This window comes from Triturus cristatus, chromosome 1_1 (assembly GCF_964204655.1).
Source record: "Triturus cristatus chromosome 1_1, aTriCri1.1, whole genome shotgun sequence".
Classification (NCBI taxonomy): domain Eukaryota; kingdom Metazoa; phylum Chordata; class Amphibia; order Caudata; family Salamandridae; genus Triturus; species Triturus cristatus.
The window spans coordinates 4,962,837-4,987,148 of NC_140579.1; the positions used below are offsets into that span (position 1 = coordinate 4,962,837).

The following is a 24,312-nucleotide window of genomic DNA, read 5'->3' on the forward strand; positions in this document are numbered from 1 at the left end:
AAGATTTTAAACAAAATATAAAGTTGTTACTATATGTCTGCCGGACGCAGAGGCCTGTCACCTAATTCGTGCAAACTCTCCGGAGGTGCAGGTGTGGAGGGAGGGGGTAGGGCGTAAACTAATGAGGTTTGTGGTTTTGAGGCTTCCTTGACAGCTCTGGTACTGCTCTCTGTGGATAGATACAGATGAGTAGGAGGCAGTGGCGCGCGCGGCCACAGTCACGTGAACATCTAGGTGCAGAAAGTGTCCTCCGTTTGCACGGCTGCAGGTCCGCGATAGAAATGAACCTCCGGGCTCCTGCGCCTCTACAGCGATGGGGAACCATAGTTACTGCCATTTTATTTCATGAGAACCAGTGATATTGCTAGAAGCACAATTGAGATTTTGGCACTTTTAATTTCCTACAGATAAGATAACTAACGTACAGGCAGATCCTATGTTTTGTCCAGGATCACACAGTGTGTTCGAATTGAAACTGTATAATTCGAGCGCAGGCCTCTTGTTCCTCATCATACAACTTTGCCAGTAGATGAAATGTTGCTACATTCACTGCACCCAGTGTGACTGCTTCCTGTGGTGGGAGAGCTGTACAGTGGGGTTGGGGGGGGGATCTTGTACCCTTGACGTAGACTAGTCTGTGAAGGTCCCCAAGTCTATAGTCCAAGGTGTGCTGAAGCTGTGTACCCTGCACTCTCAAGGTCTTACCTCCGTGTTTCTTCCTCCTGATTTTGGTCAGGATTAGTAGCTGAATGAAGCTTTAATGACCGGTTGGCATATATATATATATATATTCTGATCTATAGCCTCCAGTGGCCTCATGTACTGAGCATAGCGCCTTGAATGTGATGCTTGGATCTAGCACAAGAGCTCTGTTGGGTTTGGTGAGATGTGGTGTCTTTATGTTGAATTCAGGAACAATCGCAGTGCCTGGTTCTGGATCCCGAGCGGTTCCTCTATGTCCTTCACTGCTGCGATGTGGACGATACCGCAGAAAAGCAGAACCTATATGTTATGAGCTCGTATGTGGTGCTCTTTACAACTACTGATGTCTGATGACTGAAGGAGAGGCTTGGAATCCAACTAATAACTGATAGTTCAGCTCAGGTGGCCATTCAAAGAGCCTCATTCCATATCTCGTAGGCTCCTTCACCAGGGTTGGGTAACTCTCCTTCGTACAGAAGGGGTTTAGATCAGATGGTCGTCTGAAAGGTCTCATTACACCTCTTGTCTCTCCTTCCTCCAGAAGGTAGCTCAGATGTTCGGCGAAGGGTCTGATTGCATCTCTGGTTCTGGATCCCGAGCGGTTCCTCTAAGTCCTTCACTGCTGCGATGTGGACGATAACGCAGAAAAGCAGATGGAATTACCAGCAGTGGCACCCTCTCCTAAAACACGTCCCCGAAGGGCACCAGGCCTTCGGGGAAATCCCTGCTGGAAAAACAGCCACTCTGGGCTGGCCTCCAAACATTTCCTGTATCAATGCAGGGCTCATTCAATCTACTAGACACACAGATCCAGCAGAGGGGACACTCAATCTGCCACTCAGACTTAGATGCAGCCGCCCAACACACATAGACTCACCGCCCATCCACGGACCAGCAGTGCAAACCAGGGGTGGGCGGAACTCGTGGACTTTCACTCCACGGAATTCTGTGGTCACATAAAAACTCAGCGAGATTCAGCGGAGTTCTGACAATGGCCGGAGAATATGCAGCTCACGGTGCAATTTAGCGCCAGTAGCGTGAGCAGTGCTGAAAATCACCATGAATGGCACCATGCTTTGTACAAGAGGGTGCAGCCATTTGAGTTAATGTTGCTGCTGCTCGAGTAGAATATCTACCCAAGCTGCAGCAAAGCGACTTGAACTGCAGCCCTTTGATCGCGACTGCCCACAACCACGCGCGACCACCCTCATTAGAAAATCGTGCCAGGGGACTCCAAATCTCACTTGTGTTCGCAAGCTCACATTTTCTGGAGTCTTGCTTGATAAAAATTCTGCCATGCTACGATTGGCGGAATTTGGCCAGAATTCTGCATTAAAGAGTAATGGGGAGTGACTAAAATGTCACCATTTCCGTGGGCGGGACAAAACATTGCCCCCGCCCCTAGTGCAAACGCTCCTCAGTCTGCCACCCAAAAGTCCAGCAGTGCTGATACTCATGGACTCACCACACAGCCGTAGTCCTATGGCGTGGAAGACACTCACTCTATTTACCACTCAGACACAGATCCAGCGGCATGGGCACTCATTTGATCTAGCACTCACCCATAGATCCAGCAGCATGGACACTCATTCGGTTTAGCACTCACCCATAGATGCAGCAGCATGGACACTCATTCGATCTAGCACTCACCCATAGATCCAGCAGCATGGACACTCATTCGATCTAGCACTCACCCATAGATCCAGCAGCATGGACACTCATTCGATCTAGCACTCACCCATAGATCCAGCGGCATGGGCACTCATTCGATCTAGCACTCACCCATAGATCCAGCAGCATGGACACTCATTCGATCTAGCACTCACCCATAGATCCAGCAGCATGGACACTCATTCGATCTAGCACTCACCCATAGATCCAGCGGCATGGACACTCATTCGATCTAGCACTCACCCATAGATCCAGCAGCATGGACACTCATTCGATCTAGCACTCACCCATAGATCCAGCAGCATGGACACTCATTCGATCTAGCACTCACCCATAGATCCAGCGGCATGGGCACTCATTCGATCTAGCACTCACCCATAGATCCAGCAGCATGGACACTCATTCGATCTAGCACTCACCCATAGATCCAGCAGCATGGACACTCATTCGATCTAGCACTCACCCATAGATCCAGCAGCATGGACACTCATTCGATCTAGCACTCACCCATAGATCCAGCGGCATGGGCACTCATTCGATCTAGCACTCACCCATAGATCCAGCAGCATGGACACTCATTCGGTCTAGCACTCACCCATAGATGCAGCAGCATGGACACTCATTCGATCTAGCAGTCACCCATAGATGCAGCAGCATGGACACTCATTCCATGTAGCACTCACCCATAGATGCAGCGGCACAGAAACCCCCACCCATGGTCCTCCGAGACAGCCGCCCTCTCCATTTACTTTGCATATATAATGGTGCTGACACTCACAGATCCACCGTCCACCCATAGACCCAGCGACATGGACACTCAAAGTACCACCCACCCACAGACACCGGTGAAGACCCCACTAAGAGAACGCACCGCCCCTCCCTCAGAGAGCAGCCATGAGACAGCGACGCATGGAGAATAAATGTAAGGCTGCATTGTCCCTTAAGAAGACTCGGACAAGTGTCCAAGAGAACACATGGGGCCAGTTCCCGGTAGCATTAATGAGCATAGAGAGTAGTGCGACAGAAGTTATCTTTTACGCACTCTTACACTTTTTTGTGACTCAGAGGCAAAACTTTCAATTCCCTATTGGTAAAAGCGCAGAGAAGGCACAGTCCTTTCTGTTTATTTGTTTATTTTGTTTATGAATATTTCAAGAAAATTCCCATTTTAAACCAATTTTAGACAGTTGAGTCCAGATACAGAAGCATGTGAGAGATGGTGAAACAGTGCTACAGGAGAACTCCAGGACCTGCTCTTACAGGCCTCTGCGGATTGGCTCATGTGAACAGAGATAAAGCGATCCGAAGACTGCCCAGCGCCAAGAAGCAGGGGAAACAGCATGTACAGCACTAGGTAAAAATAGTAACCACATAGCATTTCCCATCGGAATCAGAAACTGCCAGTTCAAGTAGACTGTTTCCTGCCTACAAAAAACACATATGTACTGTAAACATGACGTGCCATGACCCATGCCAATCTACATGGCTTCGCAGAGCAGATGGAATGTATACATGTATCGCGCCTTAGCTGAGTAAACAGAACGTCACAAGGCGCAGAGCTCTTTTTCTTGTTCACCTGCCTGAGTCTGGGCACGTGAGATACACTCGCCGTATCTCAGAGCTCTCTAGTAGGGGTGGGCGCAATTTGCGTCGTTGCGCTATGCAAAGCTCCGCAAAACGGTAAAAAATCTCCACGAGCACGCAGAGTTCCGCAAACACGCGGAATTGCTTGTTCTGCCCGTTCACACTGCTTTTTTCCTGTTTGCGAACGCTGTTTGAGTGCTCGGCGGGAAATATCTCGCGAACACGCATTTTGAAAGCGCGAACAAGCAAAAAGTTCAGTGAAGCCACGGATCTCAGAATTTTTGGCAATTCTGCATTCTCCGCGGAACGCAAAATTACCCAAATTCAGCAAGCGGAACGGAATTTACCGCCCAGGCCTACTCTCTACTCTCTTTCGCGATAATCTCTAGCGCCTAGAGGAGATGTAGCTCACTCACAGCCTGGGCTGTATGAAAAGAACTCTGTTCTACCAGTTACATATCTGTTCCTTCACAGCCCGCTGACACATTTAGTACTTTAGCGGTCTTAGAAGGAAGACAGGCTGAGAATCGAACCGGTGTCCCTCAGGTGCCAGACACATGTCTATGATGGGTGCGTGAGTGAGCCCACTGAGCTGCGGTGCGTGCGAGAGCCCACTGAGCTGCGGTGCCACCTTACCTTGCCCAGTGCGACATGCCGCACACAGCCTGCTCTCTGCTGCCCACCCAGGCTCACACCCCACGGGCTGTGGGACACTGAGCAGGCAGGAAGTCGCCGAGTCCCTTTGAAGCCGAGGCGGTGTGTTGAGGTGGGGGGCGGGAGGGGGGGGGGGGTGCTTTGGGTACATGAAAATTCCCCTCCTGCACCTAAAAGCGAGGTGCAGCGCAGCTGAGTGGCACTGCCCTCGGACAGAGTTCAGGACACCAGCCCAGATGAGTGACACGAAGACTGAGAGGCGCTGCGGCCCCAGCTTGGCCCTGGTGGCCTGCGCCGTGCTGAGCACCCTGGCACTCTCGGTGCCCACCACGGCCTTTCTAATGCTTTACTTCGGCCAGGAGGGCGAGCAGGGCAATGCGACGGTGCAGGTGAGTGGGGCAGACAGGCCTGTGGGGAGCAAGAAGGGGTCAGGAGAGAGGAGAACCTGGTACGCGCCTGCTCAATAAGCACAAGATCACACAGTGCAGCCGAGGGTCAGAGATGGCGGGAAGGGCCTATGGAAGTAGAGAACACTCGGTGAGGGGAGCGTCCCTTACTTTGCTACTCAGTGTGCGGTACCTTGGGACGGAAGCGGTTCAGTTAGAGCAGGGACCGCAGGTAGATCCCTGCCCCCTGCCCCTGTTCTCCCGTTATGCACCTGCACGCCCCCTCGGGCTCGTTTCTAACACCTCTCCAACCTGGCTGCTGTGACGTGGGGCACTGTCCAGAGAGCGCTGATGGTGCCAGTATGCACCTCTATGCCTGCCAAGGGTGCTATATTTTTTATGATAGCGCCCTTACCAACTATTGTCTCGACAGTAATCATTAAGGCCTGTATAATAGCGCCTAGGGACCCTACACGTGGTAGAGCGCGCTCTATTAAATAACTAGTGCTTATGCACTATTACTTTAATATCAGATTAAAGGTTATGTTGGCTTCTGGTATAGCGCTGTCTGTATATCACTCACGACCCCAAGCGCTAAACGTGCAGGAAAGATAGAAAGGAATGTCCCACAGAGGGTGGACATGAGGTAATATGCGATCGTCAGTGAGGGTGAATTTCCTAAAACCGCTTTTCCTAACAGGAGAGGGGGTGTCATCCACGCTGCACCCAGGCTCCTGGGCGGCGGGTAGGGGCAAACGAGAAGGGTGGAGCCAGAGGAGGGCACAAGGAGGAAAAATATGGAGAGCAGAGGATGAGCGGGAAGGATAGAAAAAGAGAGAAAGCAGGACAAGGGGAAGAGTGGAGCATGAGAGGTGGCAGAAGAAAAGGAGGCGCTACCTGTGTGAGCAGCAGGAGGCGCTACCTGTATGAGCAGGCCGCCATATTTCGAAGCAAGGGAAGCCATAGTTGAGGGCTGGATCTTGCTTCAGTTGCTAGGATCAGTCGACGTCTCTGAGCAGCTTCTCTCAGGGAGGTACAGCAGTGCTTGCCCTCTGGGCAGAATCCTGCTACAGAGATACCCCCAGCCGCCCTCTTGCAGTAGGCAAGGTACACTCCTCTCCAAGCAGACCCACAAGGTATCCAGCAGAATATTACAGAGGTATTACAGTGATGTTCCCAGACCAGGGAGCTCGCGAGCAAAAACACGAACTCAAGCAATTCCCCAACACCATAAGTGCAGTGCTTAATTTGAGCCGGTGGTTTCCGGTGCTCGGCACCAGCACTTAATTGTCAGCACCAGCTCTAGTGACAGTCCACGGCACGGTGGCACTGTCTGCCTAATTTTGAGATGAGCACAGCAGCATGGTTCAATAAGTCAATAGACATTAACGAAGAACGGTACCTGCCACTCATCATTATTGCAGCTTTGGGGGGCCTGGAATAGGCTGATTTTTCACACTTGTAGGACTGCGATGGTCAGTAGTTCCGTTGGTTCTGCAGGGGCAATGTGTGGTGCAGGCTGCAGGGGCCTCCCGAGAAGGGCCCTGGAGCTTACTCTTTTAATGTTTTAAAAAAAAAAAAAAAAATTAAGCACTGCATACATGGCATTGCCTACGTTGGTCACTGAGCAGTTCTTGCTGACAGAGTTTGCGTATTCCATGGGTGTATCCTTGGGACCAACACTTTGTGTGTCCACTGTCAGACAGGTCACCACCGCCCTTGTCTAAAGGTGATGGGGGTCAGCAGTGGGTGATGCTCGGAGCCTCCACTGGGAGAAACCCAAAATATAGGCACAAACGGATAGGAGACCCAGGGACCTCACACCAATCAACTATCCTTGAGCAGCAACCACAGGGGGGGAAATGGAAGGGACTGTCCAAAGTCAAACATTATAATTCTAAGGAGCCAGGGGCGTCCAGTCTCCCACACCTGCCACCAATCTATGGGGGCAGCACTGGAAAGGGAACAAGGGCAGGGCACGGCACATGGCTGCCTCAGCGTACCTAAAGAGACTGATGTCTCCATCACTCACACTCTGGAAACTGACTCTACACAAAGGCTTCAGGAGTGCGAGCAACGCACAATGCTAGGCAGACAGGGTGTGTTTTCTGTGGCATGCTGCCAGCAGGAGATGGACTCCACTGAGCTCATGGGCAATTATAACCCACACACTCCTGGTTCATCCTTCCATGCACACCAGTTCTACATGCGTGCTCCCAACCATGTATATGGAATGTAGCATATGAGCCAGATGCATGAGTCGGGGCAGAACGTTTGCACTTCCAGGCAGGAGGCCGCTTGCCTTTTGGTCTGCCACAGGTAATAAAAGACCTGTCCTGACATTATCGTTGAACATGCGCCTCCCACTGCCAGGCTTGCGTCATCCGGAGACCTGGTGGGAGTCAGGCATGCTTCGGAGGACATACAGAGTGTTTCCTTCCAGATGTCAGAGCCCCACTCTGGGTCTCAAGTCATAACTAAAGTGGCCCTCAGCTCACATGCATGATGGCATGGGACTCTCCTCACATACCGCACAATGAAAACAAAATGTATTTGCATCCTTGTGTGGCACAGTACACAAGGACACAGATATTGTTTTTGTCCATTGTGAGGTATTTCTAACAGGGCTGTGTCTTTTGGGAAGTATGAATAGGCTCCCTACCTTCATACCCAAACATTGAGGTCACCACTCTACCCTCTTGGCACCTCCTTCACTGTAGGAAACATGGAGACGTGCTCCCCTGCACAGCAGGGCTGTACCCACGCTGAGGGCAGTTGTTATGAGCGCAAGGAGGCACCCCTTTGATGAAGCATGATACCGTCGGGTGGGCGAGGGATTCATCCTTCAAGAGCGGAACGTCTTCACATATACTCGATCACACCACGACCATTATTGTCTAGTTAGTTAGGATAGCCATTGGGTACTTTGGGAGTGATACAATTCATGTAGGGGTGACACAACTTTCAGTATCACACTCCTCTTTTGTGAGAATAGTATTTTAATCGTTAGGCTATCGATTGTGTTACAGGTGACGGTAAGTTTCAGGATAATCCTGGATAGGAGTGATTGCCAAACCATGTCATTTATTGCAGAATTCTGTAAAGTGAACAAACTTTGCCTAGGAATCCAGGGTCCCATAAAGACTTCCCACTGTCTCTTCTCATCTTCCCTCCCGTGATGGATTCTATCTGAAGCTTCTCAGTTGCTCACCATTCACTTTTTAACAAATTCCAAATATGACAGCAGCTGTTGGATGGGGCTTGTCGCAGATAGCATCATTCAGGAGTCTGGAGAGGGTGGCATTGGACTCCTGCGGAGCACCGGGATACGACCTAGATACCTAGATGCACCCGCTTGCAGGCTGATGTTTCCATAACACAGACATCAATGTGATCGACTCCCCATCTGGCATGCCATGGTCTTCAGATCCCTTGTTTAGCATCTGAACAACATGAAAAGCACTGGAAACAGCCCCCCCCTTATCAATATACCGTTTGATAGCTACCTAGCCAGGTATATGTTATGTTATGACTCAGACTTGAACCAGAGCTCCTTAGTTTTAGACGCCAACTTAAGACCTGGCTGTTCCATCAGTAATGTATGCTGTGTAGGACTGGAAGTTTCCAGGGTCTCTCTTCTCAAGGGGTACCTTCTTAGCGCCAGGACACTCTCCGGAGTAGCTGTGCGCTTTACCAATCCCCCATAACATAACATGTTGTGTTATTTAAAATTTGTAGTGCGCATGGATACTCCAAGGAGTGTCCCGGCGCAAGGCTTGAGGAATGCAGGGGTCAAATTAAACAAAGAGAAATGTTTCCAGGTGTTTTTCTTTAACAGAATGGGGTCCTAAATGCTCCAGGGAGTGAGCGACAACAAGTTCCAGGCTAAAGCGGCTTTCAAGGCAAGGGAACTGCACCCCATCCTTTGCAGCTGGAAACGCGGAACATGAGGCATGAGTTGTGTGGTGGAGCGCAGATGTCTCGCAGGCGTATAGAAAGAGAAGCGCTTTTGTAGGTAGATAGGGCCATGAAGAGCGCCGTGGCCTATAACTAGGGAGTTGAATTTACCCTGTTCGGCTGCGGGCAGCCAGTGAAGGGCGCGTTGTCTCACACTACTTCTGGTGGGGACGTTGAAGCCTGGCTGCCGCATTCTGCACAACCTGCAGTTTGTTAAGCAGATATCCTGGGATGCCAACATCCAGGGCATTGGTGTAATCCAACCGCGATAAAATCAGGGCTCGGGTGACTGTTTCTTTAGCGGCCCTCGGAAGAAGTGGAAGGAATTTCCGAAGGCTTCTAAGTAGCCTGAAACACTTCTCAGCTCACTTCTTGATCTGGGTCGCGAACGTGAGATTCTCCTCAAACCGCACCCCAAGATTCTTGGCGGGTTGCCCCGTTGAGGCTGGCATAGCGAAGTCGGATGGCCAGAGTGTATCTCCAAACTGAGATGGAAACTTTCCATAGAGAGGACTTTGGATTTTTCCTCATCACACTTTAGTCGCGCAGAGGCCGGCCGCTGAAAGACCTTGGTCAAGTAGCTTTCAACGGAGGAGGCGGAGCACTCCCATGTGAACAGAAGCTGGGTGGCGTCAGCAGAGGCAACGATTTATGGCCCCCAAATCGTCCTCCAATTGGACCAAGGGAGTGGCATACATGTTACCTTGCAGGGTCCTCAGCGACTATGAGCACTTTCATTCTATCTGTCCGTCCAGCGCCTGGAAGCCACTTGTGGTGATTCAGCGCTTTAAAAAATTTAGAAGAAACTGTAACATAACATATATTACAAATGAGGATCTGAATTATAGTTCATGTTTTACGAATTAGATTAGAAGATATGCCATGGACGTCACTCTTACGTATTATTTCTAATCAATAATACTTAAAATAGTCATTGGAAGAGGGAGTCTCGTGTTGCGTTGAGATTTGGAAAGCTGCAATGGCGGGTGTTGGTGTCGGCTAAGCTGCACGATAAGAGAAACACACCGCACTTCACGGGTGAGTCTCACTTTGTCAATGGGGATCAGGACAACTTATTAAAATCGTGCACATTGGAGTATGTTTGATAAGGGTCCGGCATGATAAGGGAATCAAACCACATTTCACTGGTGAGTCAATGTCAATGTTAAGTTAAAGTAATTTTATTTATAGAGCGCAACGATTTCCCAGAGGTGTCTTGGCGCTAAGCGTGAGCAGAACCAACCTCAGCAGTGTCAAAGCTTGGAAGATATGACTGATAAAGACTTAAAAAGGCAGGTTTTTAAAGCTCTCCTGAAAGCCAAGAGATTGTTCATATTTTTAAATGGATTGTAAGGGTATTCTCGCCGGGAGGAGAGTCGGGATTTTGGAACCGCTACATTGTTGGCCGTAGAGAGCCTTAAGGTTCTCGATGTCCCAGTAAAGATCTTCTTCAGGTGGTCGGGTCCCATACCATGCAGGGCCTTGAAGACAAGGCAGGGGCTTTGAGGTCCACTCTCTGTCTCATGGGCAGCCAGTCTACCTGCTGTAATGCTCCTGCGGCCGAGTTAAGTTTGGGGATGCCCAGGAGGAGCCGCGCGGCCGTATTCTGTATAGTCATGCTTTGGCAACGGAGATCTTATTGAAATTGTATGTGATTTTGTTAGAGCCTGAAGGGGAGGAAGGAGGGGTTACATTTCTATCCCTTGGTTGAGCAACATTGTATTCTCTTAGTGGGTAAGTATCGAACTGTTGATTCTGTAAATGCTAATAAAAACTGATACATGGAAAAAAGTATTCAAATTGTTGACTGCGTTTGTTGAGGGCCCGTAAGGATAAGAGAAATAAACCGCATTTAACGAGTGAGTCACGCTATGTCAACAGGGATTGGGACGACTTATTAAAACTGTGCACTACGGGGGCACGTTTGTGAAGTTTGAGAGCCTAGTAGACCATTCTGATGCGGTTACGGACAGAAAGAGGAAAGCATGATACAGATGTCCACATCATCACTAGGTGTTCAGACATTTTTGTGCATGGTTAACTGTTGACCATCATTGATTAAAACAGAGCATTCGCTCGGTGCATGATGGGCAGTGGCGGCTGCTGCAAAACTCAAGTGGGAGTGCGGGGGTGGAAGTGGGAGCGGGGGATTAGGGAAATAATGAAAAAAACGTACCAGTCCTGCCGCTGCTGGCCGCCACGAGGCTCCTCTGCTTTCCTGCTCCTGATGGTGTTCAATTCAAAAAGAACAACTGATGACAGAATTCAGAACAATGTCATACATTCACCCCAGTACAGAGATCTGGGCCTAAATCCATCGTTGTTTTGCTCCCCATGCCATTCCAGTTTGAACCCAGCCCTATGCAAATCAGTCTTGACCCTGTGCCCAATGGGAATAGTCCAGCCCTAACTGCCAGGTCAGGTCTAAACTGGAGTGGCATGGTGAGCAAAAGAACGATGGATTTAACACAGATCTATTGACTGGGGATGAATGTTTGATTTGCTCTGCATTCCGTCCATCATCTGTATGTCTTTTGCTTTTACGCCCTAAGTGCGCCTGGTATGCCCAGACTTGGGTCCCGGGCTCACTGTGCCACTGGATTCAAGCTAGCCTGGCTGAAGACGGCTGAAATGCCAGAAACCGGTCCTAGGAAGCTTGTTTCCGGTCCAGGGAGGACCTGGCTTGGCAGTGTGGGCTTGACTGTTCCCATGAGGCACAGTGTCAAGAATGATTTGTATATGGCTGGGCCTAACCTTGGGTGGTATGGAGAGAAAAAGAATGATGAATTTAACCTAGATCTATCGACTGGGGGTGATTGTTTGATTTGCTCTGCATTCCGTCCATCATCTGTGTGTTTTGCTTTCTCGCCCTAAGTGCACCGGGTATGCCCAGACGTGGGACCTGGGCTCGTTGTGCCACTGGATTCAAGCTTGTCTGGCTGATGAGGGTTGATGCCCTGAAACCGTTTTCAGGATGCTTGTTTCAGGTCCAGGGAGGACCTGGCTTGGCAGTTCGGGCTGGACTGTTTCCATGAGGCACAGGGTCAAGACTGCTTTGCATATGGCTGGGTCTAAACTGGGGTGGCATGGTGATCAAAAGAATGATGGATTTAACCCAGATCTGTTGGCTGGGGGTGAATGTTTCATTTGCTTTGCATTCCGTCCATCATCTGTGTGTCTTTTGCTTTCTTGCCCTGATGGTGTCCCAGCAGTGCCTGGGACACCATCACAAGCTCCCCACCCAACCCCAGTGCTGCTCTCTATAGCAGGAGAGCAGGGCCAGAATTGGTGTGTGTGGCCTGGTTTGTCGAACAGACAGTGCCTGGGAGTCTGTGCTATTTCTCCAACCCGGCTGAGCATTACAGCTGGGTTGGAGAACCCTAAGTGCGCATGACAGTTTGGCCGGCCTAAGACGGCTGGAGAAACCTACATGTGCACTTTACAGTGCACCTACCACTCCTCCTTTCTGCCATGGCCCGACCCAGCCCCATCCAAGACTCCCTAGCTCAGTCAGTAACAGGAGGAAAAATATATATATTTTGTTATCATTTTACTTTTCGCTGACTCAGTCGGGCAACGCTCCTCCGCCATTACGGAGGTGCCATTCCTGATGATGGGGAGTAATGTGCTGGTTAAATAGTTCACACTGTTGGGGCACTGTTTTATTTTTTAATGTGATAAAAAAAAGATTCTTTTATACACTGCACTTTATGGTTATGAAAAATCCAAATAAATGACTTTTTGACTGACTGACAGCGCTGGGGTACTGTGCACCTTGGTACGAGCCATCCTTGGTTTCTTACATATCAGTGAAATTTATTTGCTTTACGAGATCGCCTGGAGAAGGCTCAGTTGGTTAGGCTAGTGTGTGTTAAAACTAAGCTGCTGGCTATGTCTTGCTTTATTTAACAATATGTTTAAAGGCGTCTGATGCCGCCGTATGTGAAGGATGTTATGCTATGTTATGTTACTTGGTATAGCGCAAATGACTCACTCCCGAAGGGGTATCGGTGCTCCAACGAATCAAGGCAAGATGGCTCATCAGAGTAACCAAGTCTTCAGCTGATGAAAGACTAATCATCTAGGTTGGCAGAGACCACAATGTTTAGGCCAGGTATAACTTAGGCCGTGCAAATGCCACACAATTTCACTCCTAATGGGTAAACTCTTTTCAGTGAGGAATGACTGGCTAAGCCTTGGTAGCGCTGCCTGAACAGAAAGGCGTTCCTTGGAAAACGGCACGTGGTACAAATACAAAATACGACCAAGGAACACAGTTAGGAGAATGGAGAACAGAGGATATCCAAACCGAGTTATTTATAAAGTTGATTGAATACGTGAAATACCACTAAAACAAATTAAATTTTGATGTACAGATCAACAAAGAAAATGATGTATTTGTCTTGGTAGAGTTTACTTACGTGTTGTGATTTATTGTTGCAAATAATGTAAAGTGCCGCGTTTGGATTTTTTCTAAAATCAATATATAAAGCGCATGGTTACACCGCCGGTTTGTCCCCGCGCTAACACAGATGTCTAAGAGGAGCCGGCATACTAGGAGTCCCCAGAACATATAGAGGCTCTCAGTGATCTGGTTTCTAGTTTGAAGGCGGGAACATCCAGGTCTTCAATCCCATTGGTAAGTGCTTTCGCAAGGTCCAGTTCTCAGCGACCCTGGCAGAGTATTCCAGCTCTTGGCTGCGAGGTGTCCAAAAGATCAAGCTTCCATCCTGACTTTTTGAATTCTTGGCATCGTGACCAAGGAAGTGCCTTTAGATCTTAAATTCCGTGCCAGTATATAGGCAGTTATCATAGAGCGGAGATATCTTGGCCCTTCTTTCACACAATTCTGTGACAGTAAGAAATGGACTTAAATGTAATCCTCTTCTCCAAAGGCAACCAATGGAGGGTTGCCAAAGCCTTCGAGGCCGCTGCTCTTTTTGGAAGGCCGCATTTTGAATAGACTGAAGTTTGGTTAGGCCTTCTTTTGATGCTCCCAGATAGAGGATGTAGCCATAATCTATCTGGGAGCTGACCAAGGCATGCAAAATAGTTTTTCTGGCAGCAATCAGTAATAGATCAAGGAGTTTCCTTAGGGCTTTGAGAGTCCCGAAACATTTTCCCACCACCTGCCAGATTTGGCTCTCAAACGTTAGTTTGGAATCCAGCCAAACCCCTAGATTTTTTACTTCTGCTTTTGGGGCAGGAATTTGCCCCAGTGCCTCGGGCCACCATGCAGATGTCCATATAGAGGGGGTCTTAGCCACTATCATGACCTCAGTTTTGTTGCCATTCAGTTTTAGGCAGTGGTTGGACAGCCATAAGGCTGGCTCCTCTAAGCATACTGATTAGCAGCCAACGCCGAGTCCTGAGACAAGGTGACGATAAGTTGCGTATCATCGGCGTATGATATGACAGTTACATTATGCTTTTCTACTAATTCTGCAAGGGGACCCATGTAAAGATGAAATAGAGCAGGACTTAAAATCGAGCCCTGAGGGACTCCCTGCAACAAAGGGGTGCTCTTTGATGTGTGTGGGTGCTGAGTAACTTGGAAGCGCCGCGATGTGAGGAAGGAGGTCAATCAGCGTAATGCTGAGCCCCTGACCCCACAACTGCATAATCTCTTGAGGAGTAGATTATGAGATTCGGTGTCAAATGTCACGCTCATGTCCAGCGGGATCTCTGCAACAGTCTGTCCTGCGTCGGCACATTTCCTTAGGGTTTCCATTGCAAGGAGTAGCGCCGACTCTGTGGAGTGGGCGGCTCTGAAGCCAGATTGTGAGGAGTGAAACAAGTCATTCAAATTAATATGATTTACAAGTTGCTTTTTTGCCACTTTCTCCGCAATTTTTGTGAAGAATGATAGCAGTGAGATCGGGCGTAAATATTCTAACAATGCTGGATCCGCTGATGTTTTTTCTGTAAAGGAAGCACTGTCGCTTGATTCGATTCCATTTCTGAGGAATTTCCCCAGGTAAAAGGAACAAGCAATTAGCTGTGAAACATAGTGCAAAATGGTGTTTCCCCCTTGCATTAATATCTTAGGTTGGGCTGGGACCAAAGGAGATCCGGATTTAATAGTCATAGCCATACCCATCAGATCTTCCAGGGCCGCCACCCTAAATTAATTAAGGGTATTCCCTCAAATGTTGTTTCAGAAAAGGTATCCAGATTTATGCCACCACATGCTTTAGCTGGAAAGGAGTCATACATTTTTGCTACTTTGGACACAAAAAAGTCAGCAATTTTATTGCATTTCTCAGGGGAAGTAGACACAGGGGCCATTATGCGTTCAAGCGATTTCAGAATGGAGAACAATTCTTTTGAGGAGTTGTTTGCACTTTTAATTTTTTCAGTGTAAAAATCACAGCACGTTTTCCTAATTAGCGCCTCATAATGTTTGCGCTCGTTTTTCATAGCTATCCCTACTCATGGAACAGTAGTCCACCTACGCTCTAATTGTTTAAATTTTTTTTGCCATAATTAAGGTGTTGTTAAACCAGGGTGCCGATATCCTCTTCCTTTTAGTGTTCAGAGGGGTCCGGGGTGCTATTTCACCCAATGCCTCTGATATCCAGTTTTCAACATCCCTGTTAGCTATGTTGATATCCTCCTGAAGTTTAGGGCTGGTGTTCGAGAGCTTCTAAGAGAAGATTTCCAGATCAAACTTAGTCTACTTGGCTTGGCTTAGTAGGAACAAGCCTACAAAAAGGCACAGCAAAGGCCACCAAATGGTGGTCTGACCAGGGATCCGACAATGGCACCCCAACCTCAATCTCTACGGAATTGGCAAATATCGGGTTTAAAATGTGTCCCAAATGATGAGTAGAAGAACCCACTTTTTGTGCCAGATTCAGGGACATGAGATCCTTACATAAAGATTGCACTTCGGGGTTGGCATTATTATCAAAATGCAAGTTAAGATCACTTAAGATTAGCAAATTGTTTTAGTGGAATCTATGATGTTATTCTGCCGCCTTTTATCCCGCAGGGAATCACAACGACCGCGTTGTGATTCCACATACCATTACTCCGCAAGTCGGAACAACGACTTGCGGAGGGGGGGCGCTGGATGTTGGAATAGTATAATTTACTATTCCAACTCCAGTCTGTGCGGCACTAGGGAAGGTGTTGGATTTTAAATCCAACACCTCCCACTCCCCCCTCCGCAAGTCGTTGTTCCGACTTGCAGAGTAATGGTATGCGGAATCACAACTAGCTAACAAGAGATAAAAAACTTTTATTGGTTGTCTCTTGTTGTTAGGATTAAAAACAGTGCTAATGCAGTTTTAACATAATAACTGCAAAGTCGGTCTACATGTTTCGGATATCATGACCTAACAAGTGTCTAGCCTTACTCAGGACCTAGATGTTATTTGCTACTGCGTAGTGTGTATCGAAAAAAGGGGGTGTAACTGAAAAAATAAATGGAACAGATACAACCTACCACAACAAATATCTCTGCTGGAGGGGCATGGTGTACTGGTCAACCTGTGTAGAAAAGAGATGGAAAACATCAAGTGCTTGTGTACTATTAAAAGTTATTCATAAGTCAGTTGTACTCATTTCTTCGACTCTTAAGCATAAAATATCAAAGAAAACTTACCCGTAAATTGAAGACTGGAAATTGGAGAGGCCCCCCTCTGGTCTCAGTCAGGAGCTCTCAGGACAGGGCACTGTGCTGAGGGGGCCCCTTACACCGTGGGGGCTGCGGAGACCTTTGTTATGCCACTACAGCAAACACATATGGCTTAATGGCCAATACATTTATGGGCATATTTATTAAAAATCATGCAGAATGCCGCACACATAGAAAGAGTAAGTAACTAGGAGAAATAAATGTATTTCTCCACGATATGCCTCACCTGGGGAGATGAAGCATTTTGATGCATTCACAGGTCTATCCGTAATGATAAATCTGGGAATGCGTCCAAATCCATGGGTGGATGTGTGGGAACATTCCAGTTCCACCCATGGAACGACTCCTGGGCAGAGTACCGACGCTGCGATTTGTGTTGCGTTGCGTTACTCTAACTTTATCAAGACACGCAAGATCATGCAAAGTGGGCTTGCGTGCTTGATAAATCCAACTTATGAGTTGCCTTGCTTCTGTGCCCCAATGTGTGGCTCAAGTGTGACACAACTCTTTAATAAATCTGTGCCTTAGTAATGGTTTCATAAATGGTAGTATGGCTCCATTAAATAATATTTTGGAGCAGAAAGTTCATATGATCTAGTCACCACTGTGCGAATGAGTCACACAGAATATTTAGGGTGACTGATGCTGGAGAAGTCTTAAGAAGCGCTAATGTAGACATGTCAATCCTCCATTCTACTGAGTGGGGACCAAGACCCACTGAACGGGTTTATTCTCAGGCTGTAGGAAGTGGTCTCTGGCATGCCTGCGTCCCTCTGGTTCTCTGGGGCAAATAGGGATCAAGGGCATCTAGGAAATTCATGACAGATCTTGGGTTTGTCCCTGGAACCCCTGGACCAGATACTACTGCAAGCACACTGAATTGCCTAATACCTTCATTTGTATATTGCATATTAATTTAATGTTCTGGCAGGTATACCGTTCGAAAACAATCTAAGACTTTATTTATGTTGGGTGAAAAATTTGAGTGGCACATTTTACTACTCTGTGTGGCGGCCTGCGGACCCACAGCAACACACAGGAGGTCTCTATGCCTACCTGAGCGGATCTTGCAAGCGAGAAGCCTCCAATGCCCAACATCAGGTTTATAGACTGTGTGCAGACTTTCATGGCAATGGTCTTACACTGCTCTGCCACACATTTCTAGAGAGGAGCTCAAAGCTCCAGGTGGCGCTAGCACCATGGCCGGGCCGGGCACACAATCCAGCCTTGGCAATACACTTGGATCGGCCCTGGGGAAGTTGAGGCGAGGGGGGGGGGTGCTAGGGAGAAGCATTGCTGCAGCCGGCTGTTTTATCACTGCTGCCGCCTTTGTTACAGGGGGGCGATATTGCAGCACTGCTGCAAAACCAGTCCCCAGTAACAAAACAGGCCCCCACCGCAAGGAAACCAGCACCCCCCCCCTTCCAGCCGACCGGGAAAATGCCCGGTGCCCGCTACAGCAAGTCCAGCCCTGGCTAGCACACTGGACTGGGGGGTGAGCAGTGAACTCTTGCTTGGGACTTTAGTGGTGGGTGGCGGCCAGGGCTGGACTGGCCTTTAGGGCCATCAGACAGTGCCCGATGGGCTGGTGTGTCAGATCAGTCTGTGGGCCTTTTTTAACAGATTGTGGGCCAGTTTGTACTTCTAATTTCCCTGAAATTACTACAAACATAGCGTGCAGCAACCACAAATCTTTCTCCTGGGAATTCCCAGGTTTCAATCCATCTCCCTGGCCATTAAAAACGTTCACTGGTTGACGGTCCAAAGCCGTGTACATTTTAAAACACTTTGCCAGGTTTTCAAATCACATCATGATTCTGGACCTCTTTTTTGAGGCAATCCTTTAAGTGGTATCAGCCCAACAGAAGTTTGCGATCTCCGCGAGCCAAAAACGATGCAGGACCCAGATATAAGAAAACAAAGTGGAGAGGATGCAGTTTCAACCTTCGAACCACTAGATGCTGGAACTAACTTCGACTTCATATCAAAACTGCTCCCACACTGCTGGCCTTCAGAAAGCAATTAAAAACATACATTTTTAACAATTACATTAAGCAGGGTTCCTTTAGTTGTGTTTCATACGCTAGCGCCAAGACACCCCAGGGTAATCGAGTGCTTTAAAAAAAAAAATCAATAACATAACAAATGCCTGCATTCTTCCATCCCTTGCAAAATACCCATACAGCATGTCTTCACAAGTTCAAAGCTGGTCTGATTTGCACATGTGGGCCACTTTTTCAGGTTGCTGGTTCGCTAACGGGGGCCACTTTTATTTTGGTGCCCGGGCCTATTTTTTGTCTGAGTCCAACCCTGGTGGTGGCTACTGTGCAAAGGTACATTTGGTCAAGATGTCAGTGGCCACAGTCCAAAGTAAGCTCTGTTGGCTGGAACATAGAGCTGTTACAAACTGGATGCATGGAGAACCATCGAGTACTTCGGGGACACCGCTGGAGGGATTCATTGTGGTTGGCAGCCCGCGAGGACCAATCAAGGTTGCAGAACTGCACTCTGGGAGCAGCACTAGGGGCATGGGCCTATACCAATGGTGATGGAACAGTTTTCATAGTGGGGTGCCATCATCAGTGTTACATCACTAGTGTAGTAAATGGGCCACGTCCATTCAGCAGGCAAGTGGTAAGGGTCTGGTATGTAGCCAGTGTTGCATTTTGGAGCACACTGTCACAAACATATAACTAAATCCTGATCTGGTAGTATACTGTCACTTACAGGCAGCACATTTTCTATTGCAGTGACCACCAAATTTGCACGGACATACATACAGTTTTACTGATATAACTATGTAGCGCACAAATGACAATGTGTGAAAATCTGGTTCTAGCAAATATTTGTGATAAATTGAGCAAAGTGTCATTATTTATTTTGATCCTATTAAATTCTTTATTTCCATCATACTTAAGAACTACCAAAAATGTGCTTTCCTAACCACTGACATACTTTGGATAATTTGTACAGTTCATTTGCAGGTATTTTTTTTGCTGAAAGCGGCGTCTGTGCATCTGTGAGATTCTTTTTAAAATATTCCCTGGTTTTGCTATTTAATTTCAATTTCTGTTCGTTTCCCCTGATTTGAATTGTTTGGCCTCATACTCGCACTATAATCAGTAATACTCACCGCTTTTTTAGCGGGTCCTGGATTTCCACTTCTCTATTTGGGGGACATATTGGGTAGGAGAGAAGGACGCCTGGAGGCGCCATCTTTGTTCAGGTTCTAGTCATCACAAGGACGCTAGACCTGTACTTAAGGCGGGAAAATCCTGCTGGGAGCTGGACTTGAACCGACATCAGTAGCGCATTGCGCGTTTTGCTGAAAGCGGCGTCTGTGCATCTGTGAGATTCTTTTTAAAATATTCCCTGGTTTTGCTATTTAATTTCAATTTCTGTTCGTTTCCCCTGATGTGAATTGTTTGGCCTCATACTCGCACTATAATCAGTAATACTCACCGCTTTTTTAGCGGGTCCTGGATTTCCACTTCTCTATTTGGGGGACATATTGGGTAGAAGAGAAGGACGCCTGGCGGCGCCATCTTTGTTCAGGTTCTAGTCGTCACAAGGACGCTAGACCTGTACTTAAGGCGGGAAAATCCTGCGGGGAGCTGGACTTGAACCGACATCAGTAGCGCATTGCGCGTTTTGCTGAAAGCGGCGTCTGTGCATCTGTGAGATTCTTTTTAAAATATTCCCTGGTTTTGCTATTTAATTTCAATTTCTGTTCGTTTCCCCTGATTTGAATTGTTTGGCCTCATACTCGCACTATAATCAGTAATACTCACCGCTTTTTTAGCGGGTCCTGGATTTCCACTTCTCTATTTGGGGGACATATTGGGTAGGAGAGAAGGACGCCTGGCGGCGCCATCTTTGTTCAGGTTCTAGTCGTCACAAGGACGCTAGACCTGTACTTAAGGCGGGAAAATCCTGCGGGGAGCTGGACTTGAACCGACATCAGTAGCGCATTGCGCGTTTTGCTGAAAGCGGCGTCTGTGCATCTGTGAGATTCTTTTTAAAATATTCCCTGGTTTTGCTATTTAATTTCAATTTCTGTTCGTTTCCCCTGATTTGAATTGTTTGGCCTCATACTCGCACTATAATCAGTAATACTCACCGCTTTTTTAGCGGGTCCTGGATTTCCACTTCTCTTTTTGGGGGACATATTGGGTAGGAGAGAAGGACGCCTGGCGGCGCCATCTTTGTTCAGGTTCTAGTCGTCACAAGGACGCTAGACCTGTACTTAAGGCGGGAAAATCCTGCTGGGAGCTGGACTTGAACCGACATCAGTAGCGCATTGCGCGTTTTGCTGAAAGCGGCGTCTGTGCATCTGTGAGATTCTTTTTAAAATATTCCCTGGTTTTGCTATTTAATTTCAATTTCTGTTCGTTTCCCCTGATTTGAATTGTTTGGCCTCATACTCGCACTATAATCAGTAATACTCACCGCTTTTTTAGCGGGTCCTGGATTTCCACTTCTCTATTTGGGGGACATATTGGGTAGGAGAGAAGGACGCCTGGCGGCGCCATCTTTGTTCAGGTTCTAGTCGTCACAAGGACGCTAGACCTGTACTTAAGGCGGGAAAATCCTGCGGGGAGCTGGACTTGAACCGACATCAGTAGCGCATTGCGCGTTTTGCTGAAAGCGGCGTCTGTGCATCTGTGAGATTCTTTTTAAAATATTCCCTGGTTTTGCTATTTAATTTCAATTTCTGTTAGTTTCCCCTGATTTGAATTGTTTGGCCTCATACTCGCACTATAATCAGTAATACTCACCGCTTTTTTAGCGGGTCCTGGATTTCCACTTCTCTATTTGGGGGACATATTGGGTAGAAGAGAAGGACGCCTGGCGGCGCCATCTTTGTTCAGGTTCTAGTCGTCACAAGGACGCTAGACCTGTACTTAAGGCGGGAAAATCCTGCGGGGAGCTGGACTTGAACCGACATCAGTAGCGCATTGCGCGTTTTGCTGAAAGCGGCGTCTGTGCATCTGTGAGATTCTTTTTAAAATATTCCCTGGTTTTGCTATTTAATTTCAATTTCTGTTCGTTTCCCCTGATTTGAATTGTTTGGCCTCATACTCGCACTATAATCAGTAATACTCACCGCTTTTTTAGCGGGTCCTGGATTTCCACTTCTCTTTTTGGGGGACATATTGGGTAGGAGAGAAGGACGCCTGGCGGCGCCATCTTTGTTCAGGTTCTAGTCGTCACAAGGACGCTAGACCTGTACTTAAGGCGGGAAAATCCTGCTGGGAGCTGGACTTGAACCGACATCAGTAGCGCATTGCGCGTTTTGCTGAAAGCGGCGTCTGTGCATCTGTGAGATTCTTTTTAAAATATTCCCTGGTTTTGCTATTTAATTTCAATTTCTGTTCGTTTCCCCTGATTTGAATTGTTTGGCCTCATACTCGCACTATAATCAGTAATACTCACCGCTTTTTTAGCGGGTCCTGGATTTCCACTTCTCTATTTGGGGGACATATTGGGTAGGAGAGAAGGACGCCTGGCGGCGCCATCTTTGTTCAGGTTCTAGTCGTCACAAGGACGCTAGACCTGTACTTAAGGCGGGAAAATCCTGCGGGGAGCTGGACTTGAACCGACATCAGTAGCGCATTGCGCGTTTTGCTGAAAGCGGCGTCTGTGCATCTGTGAGATTCTTTTTAAAATATTCCCTGGTTTTGCTATTTAATTTCAATTTCTGTTAGTTTCCCCTGATTTGAATTGTTTGGCCTCATACTCGCACTATAATCAGTAATACTCACCGCTTTTTTAGCGGGTCCTGGATTTCCACTTCTCTATTTGGGGGACATATTGGGTAGAAGAGAAGGACGCCTGGCGGCGCCATCTTTGTTCAGGTTCTAGTCGTCACAAGGACGCTAGACCTGTACTTAAGGCGGGAAAATCCTGCGGGGAGCTGGACTTGAACCGACATCAGTAGCGCATTGCGCGTTTTGCTGAAAGCGGCGTCTGTGCATCTGTGAGATTCTTTTTAAAATATTCCCTGGTTTTGCTATTTAATTTCAATTTCTGTTCGTTTCCCCTGATTTGAATTGTTTGGCCTCATACTCGCACTATAATCAGTAATACTCACCGCTTTTTTAGCGGGTCCTGGATTTCCACTTCTCTATTTGGGGGACATATTGGGTAGGAGAGAAGGACGCCTGGCGGCGCCATCTTTGTTCAGGTTCTAGTCGTCACAAGGACGCTAGACCTGTACTTAAGGCGGTCATGCTGACGCGCAGCGGGCACGCGCAGCGGGTTCGCCGGACTTCAGCCGGAGTCACGCCAGAGTCCAGCCCGTCTGCGCCCATCAGCGTCCCGGAGGCGACCAGAACGGCTGACGGGGCTGTATCATTGCATTTATTAACTCCTGCTGCTACTATGGTATGTTATACGTCGCTCGAGCTTCGGTCTCTGGAAAAGGTGTCCTGCGCGTGTCGTAAAGTCTTTCCCGGCAGATACAGGGGTAAGAGACGATGTCCTGGTTGTGGTTGCCTCCCAAGTAAGGCTCCGGCCACTATACCAAATAGGGAGGCGGACAGTGTGAAGCATCTCTGTTTGCTTTTAAATACTAGATCAGTGCGCAGACATGCTCAGGATATCTATGATCTCCGGACTACTGAAAAACCGTTATGTCTGATGTTGACAGAGACATGGTTAGGGGAGTCTTCTAATCCCGACATAGCGACAGCAATTCCCCCAGAATATAATATCTTCAGGCAAGATAGATTGGAGGGGAGGGGTGGGGGTGTGGCACTTGTAGTGAATAAATCCGTCGCATGCTCTATTATTCCCATGGATGCCATCACAGGATCTGAATCCCTTGCTTTCTCTATAGCATTGGTGCCTCATCAATCTCTTAAAGGGCTTTTAGTTTACAGGCCCCCTGGACCGGCTGGATCCTTCTTCGACGAGCTCCAGTCGGCAATTTTGGCGCTGGCTTTGAGAGCTGAGCACTGTGTATTGGCCGGGGATTTTAATTTCCACATGGATGAGGGATTGGACCCTGACACGATCAAATTGACTGATGTCACGGCCCCCCTAGGTCTTGCCCCCTACCTCTCCGGAGCAACGCATGACAAGGGTCATACCTTGGATCAGGTCTTTTCCACGTCCCCCATAGAGGTGCTGGCACTCTTGCTAGTGCTTTGGTCGGATCATAGGCTGGCCAAATTTTATGTATTGGGCACAAAGAAACCATCGAGCATTGCTCCTAGGCAGCAGGGACGCGCCCCTAGGGCGTATCATCGGGTGACTCCTGAAATGTTAGCTCAGGCATCTTTTGATCATCCCTGCCCTCTTACGGGTGACCTGGAGAGGGATTTAGACTCCCTGCAGGTGTGGTTAACGGATAGGCTGAATGATCTTGCCCCGGAGATGGCCCCCCGATTAATATCTAAGCGGGTCTCGGCCCCATGGTTTACTGAAGCACTGTCGGCTACTCGACGGCAGTGCAAGGTGGCTGAAAGGGCCTGGCGGTCACAATATGATCCCGCGGCCAGGCTTGTCTACAGGATAGCGGTTAAAGCATACCATCGGGATATCCTCCTTGAAAAAAAAGGCTATTTGGCAAGGAGGATAGAGGCTGCCTCTAACTCCTGTAAGGAGATTTTCACGATTGTTAGGGAATTTACGGCCCCACGACATAATTCGACTCAGGTGGCTCCTTCTGAGTCGTGGGTTTCTGCCCTTGCCAACTTTTTTACCACCAAG

At 48.1% G+C, this 24,312-nt stretch overlaps 1 protein-coding gene across 1 annotated transcript in view; it reads right to left on the reverse strand.

Moving 5' to 3' along the window:
• LOC146869068 (lymphotoxin-beta-like) overlaps positions 1–24,312 on the reverse strand; it is a 106,766-nt gene that overhangs the window by 69,045 nt on the left and 13,409 nt on the right. Inside the window, exon 3 of the mRNA XM_085651087.1 lies at positions 16,405–16,448. The gene's annotated coding sequence lies outside the window, so the exon portion shown is untranslated. The remainder of the gene's footprint in view (positions 1–16,404; positions 16,449–24,312) is intronic.